A 17,139-nucleotide genomic window follows, 5' to 3' on the forward strand; every position below is an offset into this window, starting at 1 on the left:
GGGGCCACGTGGCCCTTACGAGGGGCGTGGTGGCCATGGGCTGACCGCAGTGATAGGCTCCCAGGTGGCACACCTCCTCCCCCCCCCCATTATCGGAGGTTGGAGCAGGGGGGGGGGGGGCCCGGCCACAAATGCAGCACATTGGTGTACTCCATAATGCCACGCGTGCAGGCACAGGTAGGACAGCTGGCCTCCGTGTCCTGTCTCACAGGAGACATGGCACCGTTCCCACCTTGGTGCTCAGAACTGATGGCAGAGCTGGCCAGAGCCTCTGGGGAGGCTTTTGTCCTTTCTGCAAATATCGGCTTTAGTTCCCTAAGCCCCCGAGTGTCTTCACTGCCAGCTTCTGGCAACGTGAGCAGATGACACCTGTTGTTTGCTGCCAGCGTTGGGGAATGCAAGTTTGAACTTTTAATTATGAGGGAAAGAAACGCTTTTCATCTGTTTTTCTGGTCACCTATGAGGTGAGGCTTTTGTTTTTTTAAAGAGTCAACTTTTGTTATCTTTGTTTCTAAAAGGAGTACTAAATCTAAATTAATGCTAAAATAGACAAAAACAACAATATATTGATCTATTACATCTACTTTTTGAGGTCACCATGATCTAGTTGCCTAATAAGTCTATAAATGTGGCATACTTCCACCAAAAAGAGGCAAACACATAAAAAAAAAAAGAAAGCCCAAACAGAAGTCCGCTAGCCGATGTTAGTGACCGCCTCTCTGAAAAATGGTTGTGTACTCATGTTTACATGTCTATACGTCTGTATGTGTACATACGCATACGTTATTACCAGATGGATGTATAGCAGACAATTTAAGAATAATATATATGATGCACCTTATTATAAATTCCATAAAGTTAACTTAGTCCCCCAGAAGGCTTCCATTAACTTACCGAATGCTCATGTTCCCAGCCAGCCTGCGGTGGCGATTCATCACCGACCTGACAGCTGGAGCTGCATTCCAATCCTCGAACGGTGTTCCAGGTAAATTTACTGATATTAAGTCTGACTTGTGATATAACATTAAACTATTTCTCACTTTCATGCAAAGTATTTAATTACTGAAAACGCTTTCGGCATCGGCACTAACTCAAGCCCCAACGTGTCGCATTTGCCTATTTCTGTGGTATAAATACTCCCGCGGCCGATTCCAGCTGACGACACGACGTCGCCAGACGGGGGTTCGGGGAGACGTTTCCCACCACGGAGGTGAAACAATATAAATAACCCCAAGACCCTAAATAATAGAAAAAGGTACTAAAACCATTAGGAAGTAATGAGTTTTGAATATTTATTACCTTTTTAATATGACTTTTAAGTTATATAGTTTAATTTTGAATAATGGCTGTGTTTAACAACTCAGAAAATTCCTGTTAAAAAACAAAACTCATCTCTCAAGAGCCTCTACAAGTTATTTTCAGCACACCTCTGTCTAAATATATAGATATAGATATACATGAAATAGACACGTTCGCATTTCGTATAATTAGCATGTAAAACTAATCTGCGTGATTTGAAGTCTCAGCTGTGATTGGGGGGCTTCTCCGATGGCAGTCGTGGTCTGCACCTTGACCAGAGTGCTGTTTCACGGGGTGGGCTCGGTTTGCGAAAATTCAATGCACTGACACATCCTTAATGCAATGACCAAATTGAACAGGGTTCAAGCTGAGTTGCTGAGGGCGGCATTCTGAAAAGTCCTCACTGCAAAGTTAAGTTTAGAACTGCATGATTTCCATATGGATTAGCTGGTCTGGCGAATCGCACTAGTTTAAAATATACCAAGGTGTTTCTTTTAAAAAAATAAAGGAAAATGATGATATAGATGCAAAACCTCCATAAACTCCATATCATTAGGAGACATTTTGAGTAAACGCCCGTTCCCTATCATGAATGAGGAGGCCCTCGGTCATTTATCTTCTCTCCCTTTCCAGCTGTCCAGGACTTCGATTCCAACTCAGTGAAGCCACACGAGAGGGACAAAGTGAAGCAAGCAGAGAAAATGTCCACGCAACCTGCAGAACTATAAAAAGTGAATTGTTTGAATGCACTAAGTTGGGGGCGTGGTTAGTCGCACGGGTATTGACCACTGATGCATCTATCTACAAGTTCAGATGGTGTCTGTAGAATCGCAACTGTGTTCTAAGGTTCACATACTATTTTAATGAAATGAGGTACATTGAATCTATTTTTCCCAATTTACCTACTTTTGCTTTACTCATGATGTTTCAAATGTGACTGCATTTCTACCCCAATTTTCTCACTATTCTGAGCTGAGAACTGCTTTGAATGAAGATGGCTTGCGTTTCCTTGTCATCTCACCCACAAAGCACACATCCTTTCTTATCTTTAAAATTCATCGTCTCCAAAGGGGGGCGGTTTGCTCTTAGAAAGTAGACAAGCTAAACTATTGACGGGGAGGAAAGAAAGTGTCAGAAATTCTATACCTATCTATTTTGTCTAATATGTTAGTTAATTTATATTTGTATGTTCTATAATGTATGTAACATATAGATATGTTGGGTTTATATGCTTATAACTTATAACTGCACCTTGTATTACCCCTTTATTGGTTGGTCATAAAAATTTTCAGACTACCTCTTTAAATCACATTACACTATGAACAGAACCTGGCCTCTAAACACGATTGATGTCAACTTTAAAAAAATAACTGTTACACAAATTTGATCTGTGTCGAGAAGCGATGTCTTGAATAAATAGTGAACAAAGTTTTCATCTGAGCATAGTATTGTCATCATAACCTCTGCCATTTTCTAGTCCTATGGTCCTTGATAATCCATTTGCCTCTGAATTTCAGATTCTGCAGCTATAGAAGATAATAACCCTTCCCCGACCACTCTCAAGCACAGAAGAAACACTGCACATAAAACACTTTGTGAATTGTAAAGCGTTAGGTATAGTAGAATATAGCGAACCAAATATTAAATGTTAGTCTTCAGGTTCCGGTCAAGATTGTGGGGCCGGTGAACGCTATGCATGTCTCCTCCCAAATCGCATTAAAATTGCAACTAAATTATAGAATAGTCAACCCAGAGAACCACCTGAAGACTAGCGGAACACATCACCTATAACCAAGGACATACATAAGAGGCCACCTCAATGCTGGTAGGAGGGTGGAGACACGGAATAGGCTGGCCCTGCCCCTGGGCATGGCAGTTGAGCATCGAAAGGGTATCTCAGCCGCAGAGGCCCCCCGGAGAAGTGTGGGGACTCAGCCCCACAACAGGCTCCCCAGCCTGGGGTTCCAGTGCTGGGAAGAGAAGGGCCCACAGTAAAAACCCATGGGGATTCCAAGCGTCCCGGGTGAGGTGTAAGGAACCTGGAAACCCAGACGTTCCTTTCAGGGCTCGTGCGCAGACCGCCCGCTCACAGACACTCACCCTGGGCTCCGGCGGAGGGACAGCAGCTCGGGAGGCGCCAGAGACGTTCTGGGAAAGGCTGTGTGGCTTCAGGGTGAGGGCTGAAGGGTCAGCCACCATTGTCCTTGTGCTGGGCCCCCCTCCTGTGCAGCCCGCAGGTCGGCACCACCTTGCTGTGTTGAGCCCGCCCCCGCACGGCCAAGCCTGAATCTGATTGGCCTGGTGAGATCCACTTGCTCTACCTCTGGCTCCCTGGGCCCCGCCCACCCAACTCATCATTATGGGTGGCAATTCTGTTGCCAGAGAAACCAAGCCCACTCCACACCCTCAACAGGGACCTCCTTCCGCAGCAATGTACAGGCTTCAGCTAGCGCACCTTGGGAGACAAGTTCAGTGGTGGGCAGTGTTTCTTAAAGAAATCTCTGGGGGCTGTGGGCTCAAGGCAGGCAGCGACTGGTTTCAGCGTGATTTGAGAGTGGCCATGAGGTCAGTACTGGCAAAATCTGAATCGTCACCAACCTGGGGAACATCGCATGCCCCACCCTGGTGACTCCCCGAGACACCACCTCACCCAGCTCGCGTACCACCTGAGGCTCATTTAGCCACAGAGGCTTAGAGGCAGCTGGCAGTCAGCCTCAGGCCTAGGGCTGCCCTACGCCTTTTGCTGAGCTTCCTCAGACCTGGTACTGGTGGCAGGCAGCCTCAGTTCCCCATGTGACCTCTCCCACATGCCTCTAGGTCCAGCTCAGGCAGCGACCAACCATGGATTGCTTTTTAAGGTAGCCCCAGGTAGTCACAGACAGCAGCAGATCTTCACCTGCATGAAAGCCCCCTCCCAAAGGGGCCCAGAACCAACACACCTGGAGGCCTCAACAGAGCGCCACCTGATTAGCCCCACAGGTGGCACACCCAAGGAGTGGTCTCAGCAGGCACAGAAGCCCACTGTGGCAAATCCCTTTCCACGGGGTCAGCCCCACACTGCAGCTCATACCCTGTGGGTGTGGCCAACCATCACAGCCAATCAGCCTGAGAGTCGGTTTCATTTACTGACCTGCCAACAGCAACCAAGGCTCAACTACAATGAGAGGGCACACACACACAAGGGACACCCAGAGCACCCAGCACTGGTGACTAGGGAGACTGCACCACCGGGCCACAAGGGCACCTACCATGTAAGGTCACCAGGCTAAGACTGGGAGACATAGCAGTCCTACCTAATACACAGTCACAAACACAGAGAGGCAGCCATAATGAGGCAACAAAGAAACATGTCCTAAATGAACCAACAGGAGAAAACTCCAGAAAAAGAACTAAATAAAATGGAGGCAAGCAACCTACCAGACACAGACTTCAAAACACTGGTTATAACGATGCTCAAGGAAATTAGGAGAGGGATAGATGAACTCAACAAAGAGATAGTGAGCATTAAAAAAAAAGGGGGGAGAATCATAAAAAAGACCAGTCAGAAATGAAGAATACAATAACTGAAGAATACACTAGAAAGAATCCACAGTAGGTCAGATGAAGAGGAGGACTGAATCAGAGATTTGGAAGACAAGGTAGCAGAAAACACCCAATCGAAACAGCAAAAGACAACAGAATAAGAAATAAATGAGTGTAGTTTAAGCGACCTCTGTGACAATATCAGGTGCGACAACATTCACATCACAGAGGTACCAGGAGAAGTAGAGAGAAAGCAAGGGATTGAGAAACTATTTGAAGAAATAACGATGGAAAACGTCCCTAACCTGCTGAAGAAAATAGACACACAAGCCCAGGAAGCGCAGAGCGCCAAACGACGTGAACCCAAACAGACCCACAGCAAGACACGTCGTAATTAAAATGCCAGCACTTAAATACAAAGAGAGAATCTTAAACGCAGCAAGAGAAAGGCAGTTATTCACCAGCGAGGGAGCTCCCATAAGACTGTCAGCCGATCTCACAACAAGAACTCTGCAGGCCGGAAGGAACTGGCCCAAAACAGTCAAAGTGATGAAAAGCAAAGACCCACAACCAAGATTCTCCTACGTGGCAAAGCTGTCAATTAAAATGGAAGGAGAGAAAAAGAGCTCCCCAGCCAGGAAAAGCGAAAGAAATTCATCACTACCAAGCCAGTATGACAAGAGATGTTGAAGGGCATTTTTAAGAAGAAAGGGTAGAAAAAAATCATAAATATGAATGGTAAAATGGCAATAACTATGTACCTGTCAAAAATCACTTTAAATGTAAATGGTTTAAATGTCCAAATTAAAAGACATGGGGTAGCAAAATGGATAAGAAAAAAGACCCATATACGTGCTGGTTACAGAGACCCACTTCAGATGGAAAGGCTCACACAGACTGAAAGTAAAGAGATGTTTCCATGTCTCATGCAAATATAAATTAAAAATAAAAAAAGCAGGGGTAGCAATTCTCATATCAGACAAAATAGACTATAATAATAGACAAACAGGAACGTTACATAATAATAAAGGGATCGATCCAATGAGAGGATGCAATCCTAGTAAACGTTTATGCACCCAACCTAGGATCACCTAAATATACAAAGCAAATATTGACCGACGTAAAGAGAAAGATCGACAGTACGGCAGTCACAGGAGGGGACAGGAAATCAACAAGGAAACAGCAGCCTTAAATCACTCACTGGACCAGATGGATTTAATTGAGATTTTTAGAGTGTTTCATCTCAAAGCAGCAGAATATACATTCTTCTCAAGTCGCATGGAACATTTTCCAAGATAGACCACATGTTAGGCCACAAAACAAGTCTCAGTACTTTCAAGAAGATTGAAATCATATCAAGTGTCTTCTCTGACCACAATGGTATAAAACCAGAAATCAATTACAAGAAAAAAATAGTACACAGACACATGGAGGCTAAATAATGAGCTACTTAGCAATGAATGGGTTAACAATGAGATTAAGGGAGAAATAAAAAAAAATACCTTGAGAAAAATAAAAATGAAAACACAACGTCTCAAGATCAATGGCATACAGCGAAAGCAGTCCAGAGAAATTCATAGTAACACAAGCTCACCTCAAGGACCAAGAAAAATCTCAAATAAACAGTCTAAACTTACACCTAAAGGAACTAGAAAAAGAACAACAAGCAAAGACTACAGTAAAAAAATTGTAAAGATCAGAGAAGAAGTAAAATAAAGGCTAAGAAAACTGTACAAAAGGCCAATGAAACTAAAAGCTGTTTTTTTTTTTGAAAGATAACCAAAATTTATACATCTTCAACCACACTTATCAGGAAAAAAAAAAAAGAAAAAAGAAAAGACCCCAAAATAAACAAATGAAAGAGAAGTGACAACTGACTCCAGAGAAATACAAAGGATTATAAGAAAATTGCATGCCAACAAATTGGACAATTTTGAAGAAATTAATATATTCCTAAAAACGTAATCTACCAAGACTGAGTCAGAAGAAACAGCAATTCTGAACTGACCAGTTATTACTAATAAAATCGAATTAGTCATCAAAAACTCCCAACAAATGAAAGTTCTGGACCAGATGGCTTCATCAGTGAGTTTTACAAAACATTCAAAGAAGAATTAACGCCTACTCTTCTCAGACTATTCCAACAAATTCAAGAGAAGGGAAAACTCCCAAGCTCATTTCACAAGGCCAGCATTACCCTAATTCTTAACCCAGACAAAGCCATTACAAAAAAAGAAAATTATAGGCCAATATCCCTGATGAACCTCGATGCAAAAATCCTCAATGAAATATTAGCAAACTGAATTCAGCAAGACATTAAAAAAATCATACACCACGACCAAAAGGGATTTATTCCTGGGATGCAAGGTTGGTTGATATCTGCACATGAATGAATGTGATCCACCACGTTACCAGATTGAAAGATAATAGTCATACGATCATGTCGATAGATGCAGAAAAAGAGTTTGACAAAATCCAGCATGCTAAGAATAAAAACTCTCAGCAAAGTGAGAATAGAGAGAACATGCCTCAGCACATCCTACTGAACATCCTACTGGAAAGAGAAAAGCTAAAAGCGTTTTTTTAAAAATCAGGAACAAGATGAGGATATCCACTTTTACCACCATTATTTAACATAGTGTTGGAAGTACTAGCCATAGCAAGCAGATAAAAAGAAGAAGTAAAAGGCACCCAAATTGGAAAGGAAGAAGTAAAACTGTCATTATTTGCAGATGACATGATACTCTATAGAGAACCCTAAAAATTCCACCAAAAAACTATTAAAACTGATAAATGATTCAGTAAAGTAGCAGGGTATGAAATTAATATTCAGAAATCGGTTGCATTCTTATACATCGATAATAAACTATCAAAAAGAGAAATGAAGAAAACAATCCCACTTACAATTACATCAGAAACAATAAAATGTATAGGAATAAATTTAACCAAGGAGGTAGAAGACCTGTACTTGGAAAACTATAAGTCACTGAAGAAAAAATTTGAAGGAGATACAAAAAAAAAAAAAAAATGGAAGCATATACCATGCTCGTGAATAGGAAGAATTATCATTGTTAAAATGTCCAAGCATTTTTATAGATTTATAGATTCAATTTATAGATTCAATGCAATCTCTATCAAAATACCAATGGCATTTTTCACCATTCAGAACAAATTATCCCCAAAAAATGTATATGGAATCATCAAAGATCCTGAATAGCCATGGCAATCTTGAAAAAGAAGTACAAAGCTGGAGGTATACTACCTGATTTTAAACTATGCTACAAGGCTATAGTAATTCAAACAGCATGGTACTGGCATAAAAACAGATACATAGATCAATGGAACAGAATAGAGAGCCCAGAAATAAAACCACGCCCATACGGTCACTTAATCTATGACAAAGGAGGCAAAAACATACAATGAGATAAAGACAGTCTAGTCAATGAATGAAAAGCTGGACAGATGCATGCAAAAAAATGAAACTGTATCACTTCTTATGCCGTATACAAAAATAATCTCAAAACAGATTAAAGACTTAAATGTAAGATTGAAACCATAAAACTCTTAGAAGGAGACATAGGCAGTAAACTCTCTGACATTGCTCTTCGTAATATTTTTTCTGATATAGTGTTTTAGGCAAGAAAAATAAAAGAAAAAATAAACGAATACACTACATCAAACTAAAATGTTTCTGCACTGCAAAGGATGTTATCGACAAAACACAAAGACAGCCTAGTGGAGGGAAAAACATAGAAAAAGTGGGGAGAAGATATTTGCCAATGATACATCAGATAGGGGTTAAAATGCAAAATTTATAAAGAAATCATACAACACGACACCAAAAAAAAAATCCAATTAAAAAATGGGCAGAGGATCTGAATAGGCATTTCTCCAAAGAGGACATACAGATGGCCAACAGACATATGAAAAGATGCTCAATGTCACTAACCATCAGAGAAATGCAAATTTTATCCCCAATGAGATATCACCTCACACCTGTCAGAATGGCTGTCATCAATACATCAACAAACAACAGGTGTTGGTGAGGCTGTGGAGAAAAGGGATCTCTCGTGCACTGTTGGTGTGCTTGCAAATTGGCACAGTCATCATGAAAAACGGTATGTAGATTCCTCCGAAAAACTAAAAATAGAACTACCACATGACCCGGTAAATCCCTTTCTGTGTATTTATCCGAAAAAAAAACAACAACAACACTAATTTCAAAACATATATGCATCCCTATGTGCATTGCAGCACAATTTACAATAACCACGATATGGAAGAAACCCAAGTGCCCATCAAGACATGACTGAATGAAGAAGTCATGGTCCGTATATACAATGAAATATTACTCAGCCTTAAAAAAATGAACCTCACCATTTGCAATGACATAAATGGACGTAGAGGATATTATGCTAAGTGAAATAAGTCAGACAAAGAAAAATACCATATGATTTTACTTACATGTGTAAGTAAAGAACAAAATAAGTGAGCCAACAAAATGAAAACAGACTCATAGACACAGAGAACAAACTGGTGACTGCCAGATGGGAGAGCTGTTGGGGGGCTGTGTGAAAAAGGTGAAGGGATAAAGAAGTACAAATCGATAGTTACAAAATAGTCGCAGGGATGTGAAGTACAGCATAGCGAATATAGTTGTCACAGGGAATATAGTCGATAATATTGTAATAACCACATACAGCGCCAGATGGGTACTAATCAGGGAGAGCGCTTTGTAAATCATATAAATGCTAACCACGATGCCGAACACCTGAAACTAATATAAAATAATATTGAATGTCAACTCGAATTGAAAAATTAAAATAAAAACTAAAGGCTAGTCTTTATTTTCCATTTAGAACTGAGCATTCTATAATTATAAACTTATTTTCAACGAGAGTGAATAGAGTTCTCGGAACGAGTATATATTTGAGAAAAAAAGGACCTCTTTTTACGCAAAGTGCATAGAAACGATAAAATTCCTCTTGGTGGAACAGAGTTAAGGAGAAATAGGTGTTCTCTGTTGCTTGGAGGATTATCGAGAGCGCAGGTTCTATATGAACTTGGCTGGCAAAGGCTGGACTTGACTTCAATAGAAACGATCTGAAGAAGGACAGTGCAGGTGGGGACATTCACCTGGACAGAGACGTGGGAACGAGAAAAAGCCTGTGCTGAGATGGGACTCGTAGTACAGCCTGCCCGGAATGACAGGTACACAGGGAGATCGAGGAAGACTTGGCTTGTGGCACAGGTTGAAATGAATTAACTGGAGGACTTTCAATATTTGTTAAAGGAAATTGAATTCGAATGCTCGATTAGACAGTTTGAACTTCACAGGAAATGGGATCTGTGCAGGTCTCGACACAGATAATGGCAGAAATCAGCTGCGCTGGATGAAGCTTTGTCTGCGTAGGCGTGTGTGGCCATGCACTCCAGCTCAGAAAGGGTGCAGACGGTGCCACGAAACGGGGGGACCCCCAGGAGGTGCTACAGCGTCTCGGGGAGAGGTGTTGGGCATCCCCTTGACGGATAACACTGGAACTGGAAAGGAATAAACAACTACATCTTGAGATAAAATACAGCCCCAAGGTTTGAATGTTCAATTGCTAACGCCGCATCAGTGAGCAGTTACTACCGGATGCTGTTAGAGTAGCGCTGGCTCTGTGCAGGATATGATGCTCCCCGGACAAGCGATGCTGAAGGGGTGTCTGCCCGCGCCAGGGGTGTCTAAGCAAAGTGCGTTAGTTAGCTTCGAAAAGGAAGAGTAGCTTTGTGTGTTCAGTATACATCATAATTTTTTAAGTGAAGAGATGCCTCGCTGAGACCAAACGATATATTGCGATTGAAACACTTATGCCTAACATTGGATTCTAACACTATCCCATGGAGTCCTAAAGTGCTTGGAAATGCCGATCGCCCCCGGTAGTCATGGGGGCTGACTCTGAGAGGCTGACCACTTATTTAGACACATTCATTGAGTGTTTACTATGAGTCGGGCACGGGACCATGAGAGATGCGGCCGCAGTACGACTTAACCTGTTTTTGCCTGCGTAGAACTTACCTAGAAAATGGACAATACACAAGTGTATAAAAAAACATATTTCGGATGAAAAGAGCATTGAAGATGAAAGCAAAGGTGGATGGGAGTGACAGGAGCCCGTGGTGGCGCCAGGCGCGGGCTACCTGGAGCGGGTTCCAGGAGAAGATCGTTCTATGGTGGTGACTGATCTGAGGTGGCCGCAAAGGTAAGAGCCAGTCATAGAAAGATCTAGAGAAGTGTGTTCCTGGCAAATAAGAGGCAAGCGCAGAGGCGCTGAGCGGGGAATGATGGAGAGACTTCTGGAAGCCCGAGAGGGAAGCGAGGCTCTAGCGTGCGAGCAAGGGACGTTAGCACAAGCTGAGACGGAGGACCTCGGCCAAGGCGGGCTGTCTAGTGTCCGGCCAGCCATGGCGAGCAGTTTGATTTCTAAATTTCAGGAAAAGTTTTAAGTAGGAGAAGAAAAACTTTCACTCTCCCACGTTATTTTGATTTGTGGCAGCGCTATTTACGGTTCCTCAAGGTGAAATCATTACCTGATGTCACCTCCATGGAAAACGGGACCCGCTCCTTCAAAGACGCCAAGCGGAAAACACCGTTTCCCATGGCGGCTTCTTGTAAGGGCCTGCCCCCCGCCCCCCAAGGGTGCCAAGCACTTCCTCCAACACTGACACACAGAAACATTTTTTTCTACATTGGTATCAGCCCTAAGCAACAATTTCATTCAGGGTTTCAGAATCAATTACGTTGGAGGAAGACTTGATAATCACATAACTACCTTTTATCAGTAGGTATTGCATAAAAATAGTGTTTTCAGCATTTCTAAATTGGGCCATCTCTATTAGGAATTGCAAAGATGTCACTTGACTTAAAAATATAGCCTGGTGTTCCATTCCTAAAGGCGCTATTGCGCTAACAATAAATCTGAACAAGACCGGAGGCAGAGTGTGGGCTGTGATGTCCTCGACATTCATCAGGCTCTGTCCTGGGGACATGTCCATTATGCGCGTCTGGGATCCTCGGGCAAAGCAGGTTGATTGCACCTGCCAATTTTCACAGATTCGCTATGTGATGCATCGTCGTCTTTGAAGAAATCTCGGTCACAGCGCATACGTCCATCCTTGTGGCTTCCTCTCTGCTAGTTCACTTACTCTAGCTTCCAATTCAATAGAGGGTTATATTTGAACTAGAGAAAAATCCAGCAATCATAAGTACTTGCCAATATCCCCTTCTCATAATCCTCTGGTTGGGAGTATTTAAAAGGAAGTAGATTTTCTCCCAGATTTGCCTTCAGGCTAGTCCATTTGTGAAATGGCAAGCTGTGCCAAGATGCTGACAAATACGGTCTTTTCTTTATGGGCATAAGCACTAAAAACAACTTCATTCAAGTTCTAAGAGCGAATCACTCCGGGGGAAGTGGCGGAAAGAGTATCTCGCCGCATTTGTCAGCAGACGCTGCGTGCCCACGGTGGCACGAAGGATGGCTTGCACTCCGCAGCCACGCTTCACTCCTGAAGAGTCCTTAAGGGACTGGGAGAAACGCCTCCTTCAGCCCTGACGATGTGGCACAAGCGTCAGGATCCTGAAACTCCGCTCCGCGGAGAAACGTGACTCGCTCCACGTTCGCTTTCTTGAGTTATTTACTCAGTTTCTCTCTGAAAAAACCGAGTCTCCTGATGAATCACAGTACTTCTTCAGGACTGACCACAGTGTTATGATTCCTACAGACGGGCTCAGCCCCTAGCAAAACAAACACAGTGGCACACGGATAATCCACGTACAGCATGGACCGAGAGGGTTGTTTAAAAAATAACTACCATTTAAGTGACGGGATTTTCTTAAAATAACAAAGTTGAAAGAGAATACTAGGCAGGAATTCTTAAGATGGTATGAATACCGAATGCCACAGAAACGAACTTCCTCATGACGAGCGATGTTTGCCGTCTCGGATGGTGTCTGAGTCTGTGGCACCAGCCGCCGACCTTCGTGGCACTCCTCAGAAGGGCACCAGGGCTGCCCTTAGCCCACGGGCTTGACCTTGTGCTGTTTCCAAGCCTGGGCGACACATAGCGTACGGAGCATGTGATTCAGCTGACTGTCGCTTTTCCCTCATTAAGCAAGTGTTTGATACTTTCAAAACTCAAATTTTGAAACATTTGAACTTAAATTTTGAAATCTGCCTAAAATCTCTCAAATGTTACATAAAAATCCCAGTGAAGTCAAAGATTTAAAGAAAGAACAGCATCTAGTCTACGCTGAGCTTTGGCACCATAGAAAGATTTAAGTTAACCGCGCCGATAGACCTTGAGCTTCTCACCTAGGACATTCCAACTTCCACAGAATCTGATCCTACACGGCTTTTCAGCTCCGGCTTTACACCCCAATTAATTTGTTCCAGCCACTCTGTTGAATATTTGTTTAAGAGTAAAATACTTGAAGAACACTTCCCATGCATTATCTAAAAGAAAAAAAATAGATTTCGAGTCATAAGTTTTCCTCCACTTAGCAATGCGGTCCCTAAACTATCCCATTAAAAGGTTGTTTGTATCCTAATACATAAAGATGGTTTAGTCCTTGAAGCTAAGCATCCACCTCCTGAGTCTACCTTAGGCTTCCTGATGCTTTTTTTTCTTTCAGGAAAAATCGTGCCTTTCCTTCACCCCCCATCCATTCTGTTCCCACTGCCAGCGATGGGCAGGCATGGACCCCAAGTTCTGTTTCTAACCCAACCTCAGCCTCTTCAGCAATTTCTATCAAAAACAAATCTTCTATATGAGACGAGATTCTTTCCATCACAGGGGACGGCATCTCAACTGAAATTAGCCTGGAGTGGGGATGGGGAACATTGTCGGCTCGTGTGATTTCCAGTTCTCCGGGGAGTTAAGGAAGGGTGAGCTTCTTCCTCGGATTGTCTTGCTCTGGGCTGGTTTGATGTTCAGGCCGACTCTCCCTCGGGGCGGCCCCTGGCCCGTCCTCACAGCAACGGGGACAGCACGGTGGGAAAAGCCTCTTTGCCATCGTATGTTAGCAAAGCCCCAGGGATGTGCTCAGGGGTCCTATGTCGGGACTGGTCCGTGTGGTGAGGGAGGATGGTGCGTTCCCACCGGCCGACCCGCGAGGCGGCTCCATCGTCAGGCCAGGCGCCTGACGGACAGGAAGCGGCGGGCCCCATACGCTCGAACGTTGTCAGCAGAGGACGCAGGAGCAGGTGGAGGGCCGCAGACCAGCAGACATCCTCAGGACACTTCCACGTGGCCCGCTCCCTGCTGTCACAAACGTCACCCCTGCGCTCTGCGACGAGTCACACGGGCGAGCGTGGCAGCCGAGGACGGAGCGCCGGGGCCTCGCCAGACCGGCGGGTGACTGACGACCGCGTCAGCGTCACCCCGTCGTCTCTTCCACGGTGAAGCCGCAGCTCCCCTGCAGGAGGTGGGGCGCGTCTCCGCACCCCTCGCATCTGGGCGGGTCTCGCCCCTTGGACGGGCTTTGACATCGGGAGACCTTGCGCACGTCTGATTCCCGTGGGGACCCCGGGCAGGCACCGTGTGAAAAAGCCCAGACTCACAGAGCGTGAGGGACCCCGGGGCCAGGGCCGAGGCAGCGCCCGTCTCAGCCGAGCATGGCCTGGGCTGGCCAGGTCCCGTTCGGCCCAGGAGCTGACTGCAGATGTGATGCGCCCAGACCGAACCAGGAGAGCTGAGCCCATTCTAAGCCGTCAGCTTGCCGACTTATCCCTGAATGCACGGTTGTTTGTTATTTTAATCCACTCAAATTTGGAGGATTCGTTACACAGCAAAGGCTAACTGATACACAAACATTAATGCAGTTGGCTTGGATAAAACAATTGAAATGCAAAGAAAAAAGTTCAAAAGTTAATCTAGTTCTGATGGAACCATGCTATGTCACTTTTTCTTCTATAGCAAGATTGCTTTTTCCCCATATCAAATTCTAAATTTGAGGAGAAAATGTATATTTTGACTTTTTAAAGAATTCATTATTAAGGAAATAAAAAGAGTGATTCTTCATTATTTATTTATGACAAAAAATCATTTAATCACATTCTTTTACTATGAAAACTTCACGTTTGACAATGTATAATTAAAATAACCTTAGTTTTGTTCAAAAATAGCACTTGAAACATTTCAGAAGGCTTAAACTCCCTGTATTAGCCAGAGATTACTTTCAAAGTTTTATCACTTAGTCACTCAAATAACGTAAGTATTATGCATTTGAAAATTGCTTCACCCGAAGGAAAAAATAAACGCCAATAAATTATCAATCACACTTCATAATAATAGAGTACTTTACCTGCACAAGTGTTTATGAGTAGCAGCAGAGTTTCCAGTTTCCATAGCAACCTCATTTCCACTTTCTAAAGTCAAAGTTTCTTCCATACAATCAGCAGGGGACAAAAGTTTCTCTTCCAGTCAGGATCTCAAGAGTCTGAAAGAAACAAAATTATCATGAAATGACAAATATACAAACATCATATTTTGAAACGTATATAAATTATTGCACATTAATTTAATATTAACATATTATTATACCAAATAAAGCAACCCAAAGGTTTACTCTTTTCAGATATGTACATTTTGCAAAGTTTCCGTAATTTCAGTTCACATCTCAGATATACATTTCATGTGCTGTTGAATTTGCTGTCATAGTTAATGGGTCGAAATGCAATTCAATTGAATATATTCTGTGTGAATTACAACTTTCCTTAGTATTAAGCTCAGCTTTTTTTTAAATATCGGAGATGATTAAAAGCATATTACACTGACCCCTGCAATTCTTTTGTTTTTGACTTTATACCACTAGGAATAAGAGAATATTGCTCTATCTTATATATATTAGCAGTGATTATATATTTCATGGATTTTTCAATATTTTGTCCACATAAATAAAAACAATATCAATAGTGTTTTAATCGATATCGTTAAGACAATACTCATTAGAAAACATTATCTTTCTTAATATGTCATTGTATACATTATACATTACATGATACGTGATGTATTATACATTATAGATACATAACATATTCATTAGGAAACACTTTCCTGATGTTACTAGAAATATTGCATTACAAAATTTCTGTAGGAAATCAATTTTTGGAACTACTGTCTTTCAAGTATGGACATACTTCTCCCATAAGGTTACATTATAATTTTCTCTAATATATTTTGTTATTTATACTTTCCAATGATAAACAAAATCAAGAAATTGTGAGTTTGGCCTTTACTTCCAAAGAGAAATCCATTAAGAGGCTCATAAAACTCATAAGCTCAAAAAAATAGAGAGTAAGTTTAGCATAAACTCACCTAGGTCATATTTGATAAAATTATCATATTTCAAATGATAGGACCACTTGGGAACTTTTAACCTAGTGGAAACATATTTTCTTGCAAGTCCAAATACATTTTGGAAGTATGTGGGTTTTAACTGTAAACTTAGTAAATAATGACATTTTGATCATTTCCTGATATATTTTAAATTTTAAAAACCTTTCATTTCTCTGTGGTTCTAGTCACGACTTAAACCAAGAACATCGACCCTACTCGACTTTAGATTTTTATGAAGTCCAAAGTAAACGCTTTCAAGTTTAATCAAGAAATAAAAATCAAAGGGAAAATAAACACTATTCAGATCCAGAGGCTACACTGAGTCGATGGTGTCCTTGAATAGACTCTCATATCGGACACTGACGCTGCAGATTCTAAGCCTTTAACTCTTTGCCTTTAAATCCTCTTCTATGCACATTTTCATTCACTCATTACAATTTTTTCAACGAGCATGTGTACGTGTGTCTGTACGTGTGTGTGCGTGTGTGTGTCTGTCTGCATATCCGTTCTCTGCAACACACGAGGTACGCAGGTGTCAGTGGCAAATCTAAAACCCCTCAATCCTCCCCTTGAGATCTTGTCATCTCATGAGAGACGCGGAGATTTAATGAAACGGTGAAACCACACGCGCGTGCACGCACTCGCACACGCGTGTAAACACGCGTATGTGGTAAGTACGGTGACGCTTAGGAGGGAAAGTGGTACCGACGACCTCTGGGCCGGGGCTCGAGCGGCCGTAGGGCCGGGGTGACGGGCCAGAGGTGCTGGGAGCCCACGGGGGTCCGGCCCGGGTCGCAGGGCGCTGGCTCTGCGAAGCCGAAGCCCAGGAGAAGGTCCAGCCTGGGACTCAGAAGGACGGAAGGACGGAGGCGGGAGGCAGAGCGGGGGACATGGTCGGTCCGCTGGCCCCACAGGCCACGTAACCGGCGTCACTTCAAG

This window comes from Pteropus alecto, unplaced genomic scaffold (assembly GCF_000325575.1).
Source record: "Pteropus alecto unplaced genomic scaffold, ASM32557v1 scaffold53, whole genome shotgun sequence".
Lineage (NCBI taxonomy): Eukaryota > Metazoa > Chordata > Mammalia > Chiroptera > Pteropodidae > Pteropus > Pteropus alecto.